Consider the following 6,000-nt stretch of genomic DNA (forward strand, 5'->3'; position numbering starts at 1 on the left):
AGGGTTCTCAGACGCCAGGTGGAGTTTGATTTGCCTGGAGAAGCCAGCTTGAAAGCCACTGGGAGCTTCAGTTTGCCCTGCAGGTGTGGGGGAACCGCAGAGGAATGGCAGGGAAAGATCCAGGTGTTAGAAAGTTCCCTCTGGGGTTTCTGCAGGGGATGGAGTGAAGCAGGTCAGGACTCAGCACCCACAGCAAAATTTAAGAGGGGAGGGGGCAGTGGTCACCAGAAACTCAGTAATCAGAAACTATATATATATATATATATATATATATGTGTGTGTGTGTTACAGACTTTTATTATTTTTTATTGATGTAAAATTCACATAACATAAAATTAACCATCTTTTTTTTTTAAATTGAGACGGAGTTTTGTTCTTGTTGCCCAGGCTGGAGTGCAATGGCGTGATCTCGGCTCACCGCAACTTCCACCACCCGGGTTCAAGCGATTCTCCTGCCTCAGCCTCTCAAGTAGCTGGGATTATGGGTGCTTGCCACCACACCCAGCTAATTTTGTATTTTTAGTAGAGACGGGGTTTCTCCATGTTGGTCAGGCTGGTCTCGAACTGCCGACCTCAGGTTGTCCGCCTGCCTCGGCTTCCAAAGTGCTGGGATTATAGGTGTGAGCCGCTGCACCTGGCCAGAATTAACCATCTTAAGGTGTACAGTTCAGTGACATTTAGTACATTCCCAATGGAACGTACCTAACTGGTACACTGGTAATTGTGTAGCCATCCTTTCTATCAAGTTCCCAAACATTTTCACCACCCCAAAAGAAAACCCTATTAAGCAGTCATTCCCATGCCCCGCTCTCTGCAGCCCCTGGAAACCACTCCCCTGTTTTCTGATTCTATGGATTACCTCTTCTGGACATTCGCATAAATGGAATCACACATTGTACAGCCTTACCTATCTGACTTCCTTCACGTAAGCAGGTTCATCCGTGTGTAGCATGTGCCAGTGGTTCATTACATGTATTATGTACACACGTTAAGATATATATATAAAGGCCAGGTGCAGTGGCTCACACCTGTAATCTCAGCACTTTGGGAGGCCAAGGCGGGTGGATCACTTGAGGTCAGGAGCTCAAGACCAGCCTGGCCAACATGGTGAAACGCTGACTCTACTAAAAAAATACAAAAATCAGCTTGGCGCAGTGGTGTGTGCCTGTAGTCTCAGGTACTCGGGAGGCTGAGGCAGGACACTAGCTTGAACGCAGGAGGCGGAGGTTGCGGTGAGCCCAGATCGAGCCACTGCACTCCAGCCTGGACAACAGAGCAAGACTCGCTCTAAAAAAAAAAAAAAAAAAAAGGAAGAAAGAAAGAAAAAGAGATATGTATATAAGAGATCTGTTTGTCACGTGTGTAATCCCAGGGAGGCGGAGGCAGGCAGATCAAGAGGTCAGGAGATCGAGACCATCCTGGCTAACACGGTGAAACCTCGTCTCTACTAAAAATACAAACAAATTAGCTGGGCGTGGTGGCAGGTGCCTGTAGTCCCAGCTACTTGGGAGGCTGAGGCAGGAGAATGGTGTGAACCCGCGAGGCGGAGCTTGCAGTGAGCGGAGATCGCGCCGTTGCACTCCAGCCTGGGTGACAGAGCGAGACTCAAAAAAAACAAAAAACAAAAAACAAAAAAACCAAAACAACAACTACTAACCATCACGCCAGGATAATCTCCCTGACGTAAGATCCACAATTTTAAGTACATCTGCAGACTTAGTCAGGGGTCCCAGGGATTTGTGCGTGGACATCTTGCATGTGCGGGGGTGGGTGGGGCTATTGTGCTACCACAGTGCCCCACGGAGGTCAGGTCCTGGCAGGGGGCGGGGCCAAAGCAGGGCCAGCTTCATGGGTTGCCCAGTGACCCGTGCTCGGAGGGCCCTGCGCTTTTCTTTTTTCGTTCGTTTTTGAGACAAAGCCTTACTCTGTTGCTCAGGCTGGAGTGCCAAAGGCAAGATTTGGCTCACTGCAAGCTCCACCTCCCGGGTTCCGGCAATTCTCCTGCCTCAGCCTCCCGAGTAGCTGGGACTACAGGTGCCAGCCACTACGCCCAGCTACTTTTTGTATTTTTAGTAGAGACGGGGTTTCACTATGTTGGCCAGTCTGGTCTTGAACTCCTGACCTCAGGTGATCCGCCCACCTCGGTCTCCCAAAGTGCTGGAATTACAGGCGTGAGCCACCGCGCCCGGCCTTTTTGCTTGTTTTTTAGACAGAGTCTCTACCTGTTGCTCAGGCTGGAGTGCCAATGGCGAGATCTCAGCTCACTGAAACCTCCACCTCCCAGGTTCAAGCGATTCTCCTGCCTCAGCCTCCTGAGTCGCTGCAATTACAGGCATGCGCCACCACGCCTGGCTAATTTTTGTGTTTTTAGTAAATGGGGTTTCACCATTTGGCCAGGCTGGTCTCGAACTCCCAACCTCAGGTTATCGGCCCGCCTTGGCCTCCCAAAGTGCTGGGATCACGGAAATGAGACACCGTGCCCGGCCACCACATTTCTTGTAATGCTCAGCTGTCACCAATTTGAAATTCCTTATGTTTTGAAGAAGGGACCTCGAGTTCTCATTTGCAATAGACCTCACCAATTATGTGGCTGGTTCTGGATGGAACAGCGGGAAGGGCAGAGGCCTGGGAGAAAGCGGCCAAGAACAGCAACGATGGAGAGATAAAAGGGAAAGGAACTCTGGATGATATCCTGGCAGCAGCCTGGGAAAGCCAAGAGAGAGGAAGAGAGAGGTGTGTCCCAGAAGCCTGGAGTGGGAGATGCACCGTCCCTTCCTTGTGGTCTCAAAAGCAGGCCAAGTATGATTTAAAAAAAAAAAAAAAAAAGAGGGAGAGAGATCCACTGGACTCAGTAAGAATCCAGAGTTCACTGGGGGCCTGGGTGAGAGCAGACGCAAATGGGGTGAGCAGGGAGAGGTGAGATTGCAGTGGAGAAGGCCAGAGAGAGAGAGATTGGAGGTTGGGAAGGGCAGAGTGTCAGCAGATAACCCAGGGTGTCCTCTGTGAAGGGAAAGAGAGAGAGAGAAGGTATCTGGAAGAACAGGGAAGGTCAAAGAAAGGTTTTAGGTTTTTTGGTTCATCTGGATACATTCCCAACTTTTTTTTTTTTTTGAGACAGAGGCTCACTGTATCACCCAGGCTGGAGTGCAGTGGCACAATCTCAGCTCACTGCAACCTCTGCCTCCCGGGTTCAAGCAATTCTCCTGCCGCAGCCTCCTGAGTAGCTGGGACTACAGGTGTGTGCCAGCATGCCCAGCTAACTTTGTGTAGAGATGGGGTTTCGCCATGTTGCCCAGGCTGGTCTTGAACTCCTGGACTCAAGCAATCCACCCGTCTCAGCTTCCCAAAGTCCGGGGATTACAGACCTGAGCCACTGTGCTCAGCTGGTTCCTGAGACTGCACCATGATTCCTTAGCTGATTTCAGTGACTATATACTGCCAGCGCCCCTACATAATTATACACCAGTTCCTAGAATCTTTTTGTAATTATTCAGACTTTTACAGCAATCGAATCATCACTACCCAGCAATTTGTTTTCTTAAGTCTAGTGCTATTGAGGGGGTTCTAACGTTTCCCTTTTAAATGTTTCAGCCCCTCTTCTGAGTAGCAGGGACATGGATGGAACTTTGATCCTATCTTATCCTTAAAGAGCTTACAGGATATTGAGAGGAGAGGAGAGAAGTTGACATGGCACCACCCAGTGGAATGACATAGTCAGCACAGAGCGCAGTGGGAGCACAGAGGAAGAGCACCAGGCCCATCATGTCCAGCTGTGTAGGTTGTGCACTGCACAACTCTGCGGTCATCATTATCACAAACTGTGAGTGTGAAGAGCCTTGTGAGGCTTCCAGGACAAGTTTTTAGGGGTCACCAGATGCTGGTCTAGATCAGGATGGAGGAATCCTGACTCCTAGAAAGAGGTGGGCAGGGAATTGCTGAGGATGCTCGAAGTCTAATGCGCTGAGCCTTCCCTGTGGTGAGAGGCAGCTCAGCTTTCTAGAGGAAGTTTGGGAAGAAGAATCCTCAGTGAAGGGGTGTTCTACTTGGAGTGATTCGTGTTTCCTTCCAGCTCACTCAGGGTACTCATGGCCACTTCCCTTTGCCTGGCTCTCAGTCTGCATCCACCACACTGCTGACCTTTGCACACTCCAGACCGCTGGACCACTGCTGCACTTTCTCATTTATCCAAATCATTTTCACCTTCTAGTAGGCTGTGAATGTGCTTATTATGCCCAAGGGTTACTGTCTGTCTCCTTCTGCAAGAATATAGGCTCCTCGGCTGGGCGTTGTGGGTCAGGCCTGTCATCCCCGGCACTTTGGGAGGCAGAGGTGGGCAGATCATGAGGTCAGGAGATGGAGACCATCCTGGCTAATGCGATGAAACCCCATCTCTACTAAAAATACAAAAAATTAGCTGGGCGTGGTGGTGCATGCCTGTAATCCCAGCTACTTGGGAGGCTGAGGTAGGAGAATCGCTTGAACCCGGGAGGCGGAGGTTGCAGTGAGCCGAGATCGCGCCACTGCACTCCAGCTGGGGAGACGAGCGAGACACCATCTCAAAAAAAAAAAAAAAGAATATAAGCTCCTCGATGGCAAGGATGTTTTGTATGTTGATGGACCGCTAGAGCCTCAAACAGTGTCTGGCACACAGGACAGGACCAACAAATACTGAATGAGAAAAATGAATGACAGATGGAAAAGAAATGAACTAAACAGGGAGTTTCTCCACTGAGACCACAAGAGGGCGCTGAAGACACGTGTCAAACCCTTGAAGCCCCAAGGTGGGTGGTCTCTCTGCTCCTCAGCCTGGAGGACCAGGGACAGGTGTGACCTGAACCACGTCCTTTCTCCTCTGTGAGCCTCTATTTCCCCATGTGTAGCGTGGAGATGGAAATGCCTGAAATATGTTCCTGTGAGAAGCAAAAAGCCAACAATGCATGCACGTGAATGTCTTCCAAGGGGTTATTGCATAGGTCCAAATTCATCTAATTGTGTATATTAAGTGAGAGCGTTTTTTAGTAGAACAATTACAGCTAAATAAAGCTGCTAAAATGTAAATAAAATAAAGAATAAAACTTGCATTGAACAACAACAGAGCCATTAGGCTAGAGAGAGAAATCTGAAGGAGAGCAATCCAGAGCCCAATAAATCCACGAAGTTGTGTGTGTGTGTGTGTGTGTGTGTATTTTTTTTTTTTGAGACGGAGTTTCACTCTTGTTGCCCAGGCTGGAGTGCGATGGCACGATCTCGGCTAACCTCAACCTCTGCCTCCTCGGTTCAAGCCATTCTCCTACCCCAGGCTTTCGAGTAGCTGGGATTACAGGCATGTGCCATCACACCCGCTAATAGAAATATTAATTACATGAAGCGACCAGTGAGCACAGTGCTATCCTGTGATATTATTAAAACCTAAAACTAAATGGATGCTCTGGTTGAAAAGTGCAATACATTCCTAGCAGGATGGGAGACATATTCAGCAAAGTCAATCATGTGTCTGTATACTAATGAACAATCATTTAAAAATGAAGTGAGGAGAGGAATTTTATTTACAAAGCCTCCAAAGTAATAAAATGAGTGGGAAGAAATTTAATAAAAGAAATAAAGGACGTATATACTAAAAATTACAAAAGATGCTGAGAAGTTAAAGATCTAAATAAATGGAGAGGCCGAGCGTGGTGGCTCACGCCTGTAATCTCAGCATTTTGGGAGGCCAAGGCAGGCAGGTTACTTGAGGTCAGGAGGTGGAGATCAGCCTGGCCTACATGGGGAAACTGGTCTCCACTAAAAAACAAACAAACAAAAATTAGCCAGGCATGGTGGTGCGCACCTGTAATCCCAGCTACTCAGGAGGCTGAGGCAGGAGAATCACTTAAACCTGGGAGGCACAGGTTGCAGTGAGCCGAGAGAGCGCCACTGCACTCCAGCCTGGATGACAGAGCCAGACTCCATCTCAAAATAAATAAATACATACATACATACAAAAATGGAGAAACAGTTCGT

This window comes from Pongo pygmaeus, chromosome 20 (assembly GCF_028885625.2).
Source record: "Pongo pygmaeus isolate AG05252 chromosome 20, NHGRI_mPonPyg2-v2.0_pri, whole genome shotgun sequence".
Taxonomy (NCBI): Eukaryota; Metazoa; Chordata; class Mammalia; order Primates; family Hominidae; genus Pongo; species Pongo pygmaeus.